This window comes from Ranitomeya variabilis, chromosome 3 (genome assembly GCF_051348905.1).
Source record: "Ranitomeya variabilis isolate aRanVar5 chromosome 3, aRanVar5.hap1, whole genome shotgun sequence".
Taxonomy (NCBI): domain Eukaryota; kingdom Metazoa; phylum Chordata; class Amphibia; order Anura; family Dendrobatidae; genus Ranitomeya; species Ranitomeya variabilis.
The window spans coordinates 6875808-6889537 of NC_135234.1; the positions used below are offsets into that span (position 1 = coordinate 6875808).

The following is a 13730-nucleotide window of genomic DNA, read 5'->3' on the forward strand; positions in this document are numbered from 1 at the left end:
AAGCGATGGAAATCCTGCCCATCAGTTACCCCTGTCACGTGATCTCGGGTCACCGATGAGTCTCCAGAAGACCTCTATGGTTGTCACTGCTGAATTGCTATGAGCGCCGCCCGGTGGTCGACACTCGTAAAGTCAGCAATTCTGCTACATACAGGTGATCTGATCATCTCTTGTATGTAGCAGAGGCGATCGGGTTATGGCAGCTTCTAGTCTCCCATAGAGACTATTGAAGCATGCTAAAAGTAAAAAAAATGTTTTTAAAAATATTAAATAAATAAATAGTAAAGTTCAAATCACCCCCCTTTCGCCCCATTCAAAATAAAATAAAAAAAATCAAACATACACATATTTGGTATCGCTGCGTACAGAATCACCCGATCAATTTAAAAAAAATTAACTCAATCGCTAAACGGCGTAATGAGAAAAAAAGTGAAAGTGCCAGAATTACTTTTTTTGGTAGCTGCAACATTGCCTTAAAATGCAATAACGGGCAATCAAAAGATTATATCTGCACCAAAATGATATCAGCTCGGGGCTCAAAAAATAAGCCCTCGCCCAACCCAAGATCACGAAAAATGGAGACGCTACGGGTATCGGAATATGGCGCAATTTTTTTTCTTTACAAACTTTGGAAATTTTTTTCACCACTTCGATAATAAATAACCTAGACATGTTTGATGTCTATGAACTCGTAATGACCTGGAGAATCATAATGGCAAGTCAGTATTAGCGTTTAGTGAACACAGTAAAAAAGCAAAATAAAAAACTATTGTGGAATTGCACTTGTTTTGCAATTTCACCACACTTGGAATTTTTCGGGTTTTCCCGTACACGACATTGTAAAACCAATGGTGTTGCTCAAAAGTACAAAAAACAAGCCCTCACATGGCCATATTGGCAGAAAAATAAAAAAGTTATGGCTTTGGGAAGAAGGGGAGCAAGAAACGAAGACGCAAAAACAAAAATATCTCCGGTCATGAAGGAGTTAATCCATGACTGCGTAGTGTGTTACTAACTGTGGAGAGTCAGTGGGTGCTTTCGTCCACTGACCCAACTGTCTTTAGAAATACTGCATGGACCAGGGCTCATCCCACTAAACACCCACGTTCCTTTCCCATGGGCAGAATACTACTCAGACAAACACAGGGTGAAGGTAAAACAGTGCAACAATACTTTATTGAACCACCAACAGACAATGACATATAGAACAGTCCAAGCAAATACACAAAATGGTGTAAATTACAGTCTCACACTTCCGCTGTCTCGCCAGGATTAGAGCAGCTGTAACTTTGGGGCTTCCAGGGCCGACTACCCCCACCAGTGACACCCCACTTTTGGCGGGCACCCACACAGAGAAGGCAACGACAAGCTTAGGAAGCTGACAGTTCATCGAGGTATGTGGCCAGATGACCTGATTGTCCAAACCTGGGTGCTCCAAATGTCTCCATGGGCTCAGTGATGGGCAGTGGATCAATTCTGTATTCCTCAGGATGTATCCATGATGCCTGGCTGCTTTTCAGTAAAGTTTCCCTGTAGAAGGATATAGGTCCCTTTTTAATACCCACATTTGTCCTTCAGACTGTCATCCACAGGTCAGGGGGAAGGTGAGAGGAGGTTAACTTTCATTGTTCGAGTATTCAATCAATCTCCACAGATTATTCTTCAATATTTGTAGGTCAACAAGCGGCTTGGACTGGTACAATGAGTAATCAACATATCAGCTAACCCTGCATCCCTGTCCCCCAAGGATAGTGGGACATAAAGCTGCAAGGACTGATTTAACAGATAAACAGCAGCCATTCAACAATTAGCAAACATCAATTCAATCTACAACAAGAGTCAATGTTCAGACTCACATGAACAATAGCTCATGTCCCTGGGCCTACTGAAAAGATACATCTGTCAAATTAAGAATAAATGCTGTGTCGTCACATTCCTACTCCTTCTTCTTCAGCCAGATGTAATAGGATTTCCATCATCCTTCTCCACTTTTCAGGGGACAGTCCATCAGCATTTCTTTGAGCACATACACGAATGTAAGAGATCTCACCTTCATAAGGACAAAACTTTGTATCATCCAGTTTCCTCCAAGCATATTCCATGTCTTCCTTGCGAATAAACTTCACAATCCCTATTCCATCCTTGTGCACATCAGCATAGCAAAAATCTCAAGCTTCTCTCATATGATCTTTCAAATCCTGCCAACTTCCCGATTGTGGAATCTCTGAGATGAGAACTCTGTACTCAGTTCGCCAGGACAAGGGTCTGTTTCTCCGGTGGGGACCTCTCCGTGATGTCTCATTAGACCTGTGAAACTCCACACGTAATTGACGAGAATCAAACTTGTATCCATTGCGTCCAAACACGGCGTCCTCTGCATCTCATGGAGCCTGGAAGATGATGAAGGTGGACGGCGTGGCATCGCCTCCCCCTGTGATTCTTCAGCTCGATGATACTGATCACCTTGTACCGATTGAACAACTCTTCCAGTTCCTTTTCCCATACATCATCTTGTAAATTGTCCACATAAATGCATCCATTCCTCGAGCACTGATCTTGGCGTTAATGGTGTTCTAGTGGGACAATATCTGGGCTGGCTAGGGTGATGGAAGACCCAGTGTTCTGAGGTCCTTGGGCCTGGATATCACTGAACTTGTCCGGTTGGATGGGGTGATGGAGGCTAGGTGGTGTAGGGTGGTCAATCTGCCATATAGTTGGTGCCCTTGTCAGATAGCCTAGCTGTCTTTAAAAAGACCACATGGATCAGAACTCATCTCCCTAAACACACGCTCTCCTTTCCCATAGGCAGAATACCACTCACACAACACAAGGTGAGGAAAATAGAGTGTGGCAATAATTTATTGAACCACTAACAGACAATAACATAGTACAGTTCCAGCAAATACACAAGATTGTAATCTGCACCAAGTCTCACCCTTCCGCTGGCTCGCTGGGATTAGAGAAGCTGAAACTTTGGGGCTTCCAGGGCTAACTACTTCCACCAGTGACAAGCTTAGGAAGCTCAGAGTTCATTGGAGTGTATAACCATGTGACCTGATTGTCCCAACCTGGGTGCTCCAAATGTCTCCAGCCAGAGGAATACAGATTTGATCCACTGCTCATCACTGATCTTAATTATGTACTTTCTGTAAAATTTCCCTGCAAATGGATAATAGGTCCCTTTGTTATACCCACATTTGTTTTTCAGGACATCATCCACAGGTCAGGGAGAAGGTGGGATAAGGTTAACTCTCAATGTTCAATCCGTATAGTTTATTCTTCAATGTTTGCAGGTCAACAAGCTGCGTGGACTGTTATAATGGGTAATCAACATATCAGCAGACATTGATTGTTCAATGACCCTGCGTTCCTGTCCCCGAAGGATAGTAGTACAATCAGCTGCAAGGACTGATTCAATAGGTAAACAGCAAACATTCAACAATTTACAAACATCAATTCAATCTACGTTGAGACTCATATGAACAATAGCTTATGTTCCTGGACCTACTGAAATGATACATCTGGCACAATTAACCCCTTCACCCCCAAGGGTGGTTTGCACGTTAATGACCGGGCCAATTTTTACAATTCTGACCACTGTCCCTTTATGAGGTTATAACTCTGGAACGCTTCAACGGATCTTGGCGATTCTGACAATGTTTTCTCGTGACATATTGTACTTCATGATAGTGGTAAACTTTCTTTGATATTACCTGCGTTTATTTGCAAAAAAAATGGAAATTTGGCGAAAATTTTGAAAATTTTGCAATTTTCCAACTTTGAATTTTTATGCCCTTAAATCACAGAGATATGTCACACAAAATACTTAATAAGTAACATTTCCCACATGTCTACTTTACATCAGCACAATTTTGGAAACAAAATTTTGTTTTGTTAGGGAGTTATAAGGGTTAAAAGTTGACCAGCAATTTCTCATTTTTACAACACCATTTTTTTTTTAGGGACCACATCTCATTTGAAGTCATTTTGAGGGGTCTATATGATAGAAAATACCCAAGTGTGACACCATTCTAAAAACTGCACCCCTCAAGGTGCTCAAAACCACATTCAAGAAGTTTATTAACCCTTCTGGTGCTTCACAGGAATTTTTGGAATGTTTAAATAAAAATGAACATTTAACTTTTTTTCACAAAAAATTTACTTCAGCTCCAATTTGTTTTATTTTACCAAGGGTAACAGGAGAAAATGGACCCCAAAAGTTGTTGTACAATTTGTCCTGAGTACGCCGATACCCCATATGTGGGGGTAAACCACTGTTTGGGCGCATGACAGAGCTCGGAAGCGAAGGAGCGCCATTTGACTTTTCAATGCAAAATTGACTGGAATTGAGATGGGACGCCATGTTGCATTTGGGGAGCCCCTGATGTGCCTAAACATTGAAACCCCCCACAAGTGACACCATTTTGGAAAGTAGACCCCCTAAGGAACTTATCTAGAGGTGTGGTGAGCACTTTGACCCACCAAGTGCTTCACAGAAGTTTATAATGCAGAACCGTAAAAATAAAAAATCATATTTTTTCACAAAAATTATTTTTCGCCCCCAATTTTTTAATTTTCCAAGGGTAAGAGAAGAAATTGGACCCCAAAAGTTGTTGTACAATTTGTCCTGAGTACGCTGATACCCCATATGTGGGGATAAACCACTGTTTGGGCGCATGGGAGACCTCGGAAGGAAAGGAGCGCCGTTTGACTTTTCAATGCAAAATTTACAGGAATTGAGATGGGACGTCATGTTGCGTTTGTAGAGCCACTGATGTGCGTAAACATTGAAACCCCCCACAAGTGACACCATTTTGGAAAGTAGACCCCCTAAGGAACTTATCTAGAGGTGTGGTGAGCACTTTGACCCACCAAGTGCTTCACAGAAGTTTATAATGCAGAACCGTAAAAATAAAAAATCATATTTTTTCACAAAAATTATCTTTTCACCCCCAATTTTATATTTTCCCAAGGGTAAGAGAAGATATTGGACCCCAAAAGTTGTTGTACAATTTGTCCTGAGTACGCTGATACCCCATATGTGGGGGTAAACCACTGTTTGGGCGCATGGGAGAGCTCGGAAGGGAAGTAGCACCGTTTGACTTTTCAATGCAAAATTGACAGGAATTGAGATGGGACGCCATGTTGCGTTTGGAGAGCCACTGATGCGCCTAAACATTGAAACCCCCCACAAGTGACACCATTTTGGAAAGTAGACCACCTAAGGAACTTATCTAGATGTGTTTTGAGCGCTTTGACCCACCAAGGGCTTCACAGAAGTTAATAATGCAGAGCCGTAAAAATAAAACAAAAATTTTTTCCCACAAAAATTATTTTTCAGCCCCCAGTTTTGTATTTTCCCGAGGGTAACAGGAGAAATTGGACCCCAAAATTTGTTGTCCAATTTGTCCTGAGTGCGCTGATACCCCATATGTGGGGGGAACCACCGTTTGGATGCATGGGAGGGCTCGGAAGTGAAGGAGCGCCATTTGGAATGCAGACTTAGATGGAATGGTCTGCAGGCGTCACATTGCGTTTGCAGAGCCCCTAATGTACCTAAACAGTAGAAACCCCCCACAAGTGACACCATGTTGGAAAGTAGACCCCCTAAGGAACTTATCTAGATGTGTGGTGAGTGCTTTGACCCACTAAGGGCTTCACAGAAGTTAATAATGCAGAGCCGTAAAAATAAAACAAAAATTTTTTCCCACAAAAATTATTTTTCAACCCCCAGTTTTGTATTTTCCCGAGGGTAACAGGAGATATTGGACCCCAATAGTTGTTGTCCAATTTGTCCTGAGTGCGCTGAAACCCCATATGTGGGGGGGAACCACCGTTTGGACGCATGGAAGGGCTCGGAAGTGAAGGAGCGCCATTTGGAATGCAGACTTAGATGGAATGGTCTGCAGGCGTCACATTGCGTTTGCAGAGCCCCTAATGTACCTAAACAGTAGAAACCCCCCACAAGTGACACCATGTTGGAAAGTAGACCCCCTAAGGAACTTATCTAGATGTGTGGTGAGTGCTTTGACCCACCAAGGGCTTCACAGAAGTTTATAATGCAGAGCCGTAAAAATAAAACAAAACTTTTTTCCCACAAAAATTATTTTTCAACCCCCAGTTTTGTATTTTCCCGAGGGTAACAGGAGAAATTGGACCCCAAAAGTTGTTGTCCAATTTGTCCTGAGTGCGCTGATACCCCATATGTGGGGGGAACCACCGTTTGGATGCATGGGAGGGCTCGGAAGGGAAGGAGCGCCATTTGGAATGCAGACTTAGATGGAATGGTCTGCAGGCGTCACATTGCGTTTGCAGAGCCCCTAATGTACCTAAACAGTAGAAGCCCCGCACAAGTGACCCCATTTTGGAAACTAGACCCCCCAAGGAACTTATCTAGATGTGTTGTAAGAACTTTGAACCCCCAAGTGTTTCACTACAGTTTATAACGCAGAGCCGTGCAAATAAAAAATATTTTTTTTTCCCACAAAAATTATTTTTTAGCCCCCAGTTTTGTATTTTCCCAGGGGTAAGAGGAGAAATTGGACCCCAAAGGTTGTTGTCCTATTTGTCCTGAGTACGCTGATACCCCATATGTTGGGGTAAACCCCTGTTTGGGCACACGGGAGAGCTTGGAAGGGAAGGAGCACTGTTTTACTTTTTCAATGCAGAATTGGCTGGAATTGAGATCGGACGCCATGTCGCGTTTGGAGAGCCCCTGATGTGCCGAAACAGTGGAAACCCCCCAATTATAACTGAAACCCTAATCCAAACACACCCCTTACCCTAATCCCAACAGTAACCCTAACCACACCTCTAACCCTGACACACCCCTAACCCTAATCCCAACCCTATTCCCAACCGTAAATGTAATCTAAACCCTAACCGTAACTTTAGCCCCAACCCTAACCCTAACTTTAGCCCCAACCCTAACTGTAGCCTTAACCCTAGCCCCAACCCTAGCCCTAACCCTAACCCTAATGGGAAAATGGAAATAAATACATTTTTTTTATTTTTCCCTAACTAAGGGGGTGATGAAGGGGGGTTTGATTTACTTTTATAGCGAGTTTTTTAGTGGATTTTTATGATTGGCAGCCGTCACACACTGAAAGACGCTTTTTATTGCAAAAAATATTTTTTGCGTTACCACATTTTGAGAGCTATAAATTTTCCATATTTTGGTCCACAGAGTCATGTGAGGTCTTGTTTTTTGTGGGACGAGTTGACGTTTTTATTGGTAACTTTTTGGGCACGTCACATTTTTTGATCGCTTTTTATTCCGATTTTTGTGAGGCAGAATGACCAAAAACCAGCTATTCATGAATTTCTTTTGGGAGAGGCGTTTATACCGTTCCACGTTTGGTAAAATTGATAAAGCAGTTTTATTCTTCGGGTCAGTACGATTACAGCGATACCTCATTTATATTATTTTTTTATGTTTTGGCGCTTTTATACGATAAAAACTATTTTATGGAAAAAATAATTATTTTTGCATCGCTTTATTCTCAGGACTATAACTTTTTTATTTTTTTGCTGATCATGCTGTATGGCGGCTCGTTATTTGCGGGACAAGATGACGCTTTCAGCGGTACCATGGTTATTTATATCTGTCTTTTTGATCGCGTGTTATTCCACTTTTTGTTCGGCGGTATGATAATAAAGCGTTGTTTTTTGCCTCGTTTTTTTTTTTTTTTTCTTACGGTGTTTACTGAAGGGGTTAACTAGTGGGCCAGTTTTATAGGTCGGGTCGTTACGGACGCGGCGATACTAAATATGTGTACTTTTATTGTTTGTTTTTTTTAATTTAGATAAAGAAATGTATTTATGGGAATATTTTTTTTTTTTTTTTCATTATTTTGGAATTTTTTATTTTTTTTATTTTTTTTTACACATTTGGAAATTTTTTTTTTTACTTTTTTACTTTGCTCCAGGGGGGGACAATACAGATCGGTGATCTGCCAGTTTGCATAGCACTCTGACAGATCACCGATCTGCGAGAAGTACAGGCTGCTTCACAGTGCCTGCTCTGAGCAGGCTTCTGTGAAGCCACCTCCCTCCCTGCAGGACCCGGATCCGTGGCCATCTTGGATCCGGGTCTGGAGCAGGCAGGGAGGGAGGTAAGACCCTCGCAGCAACGCGATCACATTGCGTTGCTGCGGGGGGCTCAGGGAAGCCCGCAGGGAGCCCCCTCCCTGCGCGATGCTTCCCTGCACCGCCGGCACATCGCGATCATGTTTGATCGCGGTGTGCCGGGGGTTAATGTGCCGGGAGTGGTCCGTGACCGCTCCTGGCACATAGTGCCGGATGTCAGCTGCGATAGGCAGCTGACACCCGGCCGCGATCGGCCGCGCTCCCCCCGTGAGCGCCGCCGATCGCGCTGGACGTACTATCCCATCGGCGGTCATACGGGCCCACCCCACCTCGACGGGATAGTACGTCGGATGTCAGGAAGGGGTTAAAGGGAACCTGTCACCCCCAAAATCGATGGTGAAGTAAGCCCACCATCTTCAGGGGCTTATCTACAGCATTCTGTAATGCTATAGATAAGCCCCCGATGTATCCTGAAAGAGGAGAAAAAGACGTTAGATTATACTCACCCAGGGACGGTCCCGCTCCGATGGGCATCGCAGGTCCGTTTTGGCGCCTCCTATCTTCATTCCATGACGTCCTCTCCTGGTCTTCACGCTGCGGCTCCGGCACAGGCGTACTTTGTCTGCCCTGTTGAGGGCAGAACAAAGTACTGCAGTGCGCAGGCGCTGGGAAAGGTCAGAGAGGCCCGGTGCCTGCACACTGCAGTACTTTGCTCTGTCCTCAACAGGACAAATCAGTACACCTGCGCTGGAGCCGCGGTATGAAGACCAGAAGAGGACGTCATGGAATGAAGATAGGAGGCGCCGAAGCGGACCTGAGACACCCATCGGACCGGACAAGCAGCGGGACCGCCCCTGGGTGAGTATAATCTAACCTCTTTTTCTCATCTTTCAGGATACATCAGGGGCTTATCTACAGCATTACAGAATCATTACAGAATGCTGGAGATAAGCCCCTGATGACGGTGGGCTTAGCTTATAGGCCATTTTTGGGGTGACAGATTCCCTTTAAGGAGAAATGCTGTGTCGTCACACTAATGGTAATATTTGAGACAGTGATCCTAGCTCTCTACAGATCATTGACCATGTTCTCCTGTGTAGTTTTGAGCTTATTCCAGACCTCTCTCAGAATTATTCTTACCCCACAAGGCGAGATCTTGCATGGAGCCCCAGACAGAGGAAGAGGGCCCTGTATTGTTCAACATCTTTATCAATGATTTAGATGAAGGAATTGAGGGTACACTGATTAAATTTGCTGATGACACAAAGCTAGGAGGGATAGCTAATACTAGAGAAGAGAGAGGATTCAAAAAGATATAAATAAACTGGAGCAGTGGGCAGCAACTAACACAATGGTTTTTAACAATGAAAAATGCAAAGTACTACATCTGGGCAATAAAAATGAAAAAAGCATTTACAGAATGGGAGGCATAGGGCTAAGCAACAGCGCGTGTGAAAAAGACTTGGGTATACTAATAGATCACAGACAGAACAGGAGTCAACAGTGTGATGCTGCAGCAAAAAAGGCAAATACAATTCTGGGATATATTAACAGAAGCATACAGTCTAGATCACGTGAAGTCATTATTGCCCTCTACTCCTCCTCGGTCAGACTTCACCTGGAATACTGGGTCCAGTTTCGGGCACCACATTTAAAAAAAGACATCAACAAACTGGAGTGAGTTCAGAGAAGAGTGACCAGAATGGTGACCGGTCTGCAAACCATGTCCTATGAGGAACGGTTACAGGATTTTGGAATGTTTAGCTGCAAAAAAGAAGACTGAGAGGAGACTTAATAGCCGTCTACAAATATCTGAAGGGCTGTCACATTGTAGAAGGATCATCTTTATTCTCATTTGCACAAGAAGCAATGTGAGGAAACTGAATGGGAGGATACAGATTAGATATTAGAAAAACATTTTTGACAGTGAGGGTGATCAATGAGTGGAACAGGCGGCCACGAGAGGTGGTGAGTTCTCCTTCAATGGAAGTCTTCACACAGAGGCCGGACAGACATCTGTCTGGGATGATTTAGTGAATCCTGCATTGAGCAGGGGGTTGGACAAGATGAACCAGCTTAGAGATGCCCTTAATCTGGTAGACTGGGACAATATCCTCAGAAATAAGAATACAGATAATAAATGGAAAATGTTTAAGAACATCCTAAATAGGCACTGTAAGCGGTTTATACCTTGTGGGAATAAAAGGACTAGAAATAGGAAAAACCCAATGTGGCTAAACAAAGAAGTAAGACAGGCAATTAACAGTAAAAAGAAAGCATTTGCACTACTAAAGCAGGATGGCACCATTGAAGCTCTAAAAAACTATAGGGAGAAAAATACTTTATCTAAAAAACTAATTAAAGCTGCCAAAAAGGAAACAGAGAAGCACATTGCTAAGGAGAGTAAAACTAATCCCAAACTGTTCTTCAACTATATCAATAGTAAAAGAATAAAAACTGAAAATGTAGGCCCCTTAAAAAATAGTGAGGAAAGAATGTTTGTAGATGACGAGGAAAAGGCTAACATATTAAACACCTTCTTCTCCACGGTATTCACGGTGGAAAATGAAATGCTAGGTGAAATCCCAAGAAACAATGAAAACCCTATATTAAGGGTCACCAATCTAACCCAAGAAGATGTGCGAAACCGGCTAAATAAGATTAAAACAGATAAATCTCCGGGTCCGGATGGCATACACCCACGAGTACTAAGAGAACTAAGTAATGTAATAGATAAACCATTATTTCTTATTTTTAGGGACTCTATAGCGACGGGGTCTGTTCCGCAGGACTGGCGCATAGCAAATGTGGTGCCAATATTCAAAAAGGGCTCTAAAAGTGACCCTGGAAATTATAGGCCAGTAAGTCTAACCTCTACTGTTGGTAAAATATTTGAAGGGTTTCTGAAGGATGTTATTCTGGATTATCTCAATGATAATAACTGTGTAACTCCATATCAGCATGGGTTTATGAGAAATCGCTCCTGTCACCAATCTAATCAGTTATTATGAAGAGGTAAGCTATAGGCTCGACCACGGTGAGTCATTGGACGTGGTATATCTCGATTTTTCCAAAGCGTTTGATACCGTGCCGCACAAGAGGTTGGTACACAAAATGAGAATGCTGGGTCTGGGGGAAAATGTGTGTAAATGGGTTAGTAACTGGCTTAGTGATAGAAAGCAGAGGGTGGTTATAAATGGTATAGTCTCTAACTGGGTCGCTGTGACCAGTGGGTACCGCAGGGGTCGGTATTGGGACCTGTTCTCTTCAACATATTCATTAATGATCTGGTAGAAGGTTTACACAGTAAAATATTGATATTTGCAGATGATACAAAACTATGTAAAGCAGTTAATACAAGAGAAGATAGTATTCTGCTACAGATGGATCTGGATAAGTTGGAAACTTGGGCCGAGAGGTGGCAGATGAGGTTTAACAATGATAAATGTAAGGTTATACACATGGGAAGAAGGAATCAATATCACCATTACACACTGAACGGGAAACCACTGGGTAAATCTGACAGGGAAGAAGGACTTGGGGATCCTAGTTAATGATAAACTTACCTGGAGCAGCCAGTGCCAGGCAGCAGCTGCCAAGGCAAACAGGATCATGGGGTGCATTAAAAGAGGTCTGGATACACATGATGAGAGCATTATACTGCCTCTGTACAAATCCCTAGTTAGACCGCACATGGAGTACTGTGTCCAGTTTTGGGCACCGGTGCTCAGGAAGGATATAATGGAACTAGAGAGAGTACAAAGGAGGGCAACAAAGTTAATAAAGGGTATGGGAGAACTACAATACCCAGATAGATTAGCGAAATTAGGATTATTTAGTCTAGAAAAAAGGCGACTGAGGGGCGATCTAATAACCATGTATAAGTATATAAGGGGACAATACAAATATCTCGCTGAGGATCTGTTTATACCAAGGAAGGTGACGGGCACAAGGGGGCATTCTTTGCGTCTGGAGGAGAGAAGGTTTTTCCACCAACATAGAAGAGGATTCTTTACTGTTAGGGCAGTGAGAATCTGGAATTGCTTGCCTGAGGAGGTGGTGATGGCGAACTCAGTCGAGGGGTTCAAGAGAGGCCTGGATGTCTTCCTGGAGCAGAACAATATTGTATCATACAATTATTAGGTTCTGTAGAAGGACGTAGATCTGGGGATTCATTATGATGGAATATAGGCTGAACTGGATGGACACATGGCTTTTTTCGGCCTTACTAACTATGTAACTATGTAACCTGGGGGTCCCTTCCAACTCTACCATTCTAGATTCTGATTCTATGATTCATCTTGTGTTTCTTCCATTTTCTAATAATTGTGCCAACAGTTGTTGCCGGCTCACCAAACCGCTTGTCTATTGTCCTGTAGCCCATCCCAGCCTTCTGCAGGTCTACCATTTTGTCCCTGGTGTTCTGAGACAGCTGTTTGTTCTTGGCCATGGTGGAGAGGTTGGAGTGTGATTGATTGAGGGTGTGGACAGGTGCCTTTTATACAAGGAATGAATTCAAACAGGAGCAATTAAGACAGGTGATGAGGGCAGAGTAGGAGGGCTGTGGAGATACAGGGGGTCAGCAGGTGCTCTTGTCCCCGGCCCCTGCTGTGTAGTCACCAGGTCTTCTTGAAGAAAAACCAATAGGTCTGTGAGAGCCAGGATTCTTGCTGGCTGGTCAGTGAGTAAATACATATTTCACTAAATAAAATGCAATTTAATTATGTAAAATTCATACAATGTGATTTTCTGGATTTTATGTTTAGACTCTGTCTCTCACTGGTGCAGTGTACCTACAATAAACATTGCAGACCCTCCATTCTGTGTAGGTGGGAAAACTTGCAAAATCGTCAGTGAATCAAATACTTACTTTCTCAACTGTAGTATAGCGAGGGGCAGTGGAGTGCAGGGGACTTTATGAAGAAATGCAGTGTGGAGGGATATGGAGAGGGGCAGCATGTAGGAGGATGATATGGAGAGGGACAGTGTAAGGGGATACTATAGTGAGGGGCAGTGTGGGGGGGATATGGAGAGGGGCAGCATGTAGGAGGATGATATGGAGAGGGGCAGTGTAAGGGGATACTATAGTGAGGGGCAGTGTGGGGGGACATTATGGAGGGGGTCAGTGTAAGGAGATACTATAGAGAGGGGCAGTGTGTAGGAGGATAATATGAAGAGGGGCAGTGTGCAGGGACATTATGGAGGGGGTCAGTGTAAGGAGATACCATAGAGTGGGGCAGTGTGTAGGAGGATAATATGAAGAGGGGCAGTGTGCAGGGACATTATGGAGGGGGTCAGTGTAAGGAGATACTATAGAGAGGGGCAGTGTGTAGGAGGATAATATGAAGAGGGGCAGTGTGGGGGGACATTATGGAGGGGGTCAGTGTAAGGAGATACCATAGAGTGGGGCAGTGTGTAGGAGGATAATATGAAGAGGGGCAGTGTGCAGGGACATTATGGAGGGGGTCAGTGTAAGGAGATACTATAGAGAGGGGCAGTGTGTAGGAGGATAATATGAAGAGGGGCAGTGTGCAGGGACATTATGGAGGGGGTCAGTGTAAGGAGATACCATAGAGTGGGGCAGTGTGTAGGAGGATAATATGAAGAGGGGCAGTGTGCAGGGACATTATGGAGGGGGTCAG

At 43.6% G+C, this 13730-nt stretch overlaps 1 protein-coding gene and 1 pseudogene across 3 annotated transcripts in view; one reads left to right on the forward strand and one right to left on the reverse strand.

The window, feature by feature from the left end:
• The window catches only part of CD2 (CD2 molecule), a 98353-nt gene that overhangs the window by 42754 nt on the left and 41869 nt on the right, over positions 1-13730 (forward strand). The window contains exon 2 of one of the 3 annotated variants that reach the window (XM_077299342.1): positions 1271-1394. The exons of the other annotated variants lie outside the window; for them this stretch is intronic. The gene's annotated coding sequence lies outside the window, so the exon portion shown is untranslated. The remainder of the gene's footprint in view (positions 1-1270; positions 1395-13730) is intronic. 3 annotated transcript variants of the gene reach the window in all.
• On the reverse strand, positions 1929-12538 carry LOC143816855 (serine/arginine-rich splicing factor 9 pseudogene; annotated as a pseudogene).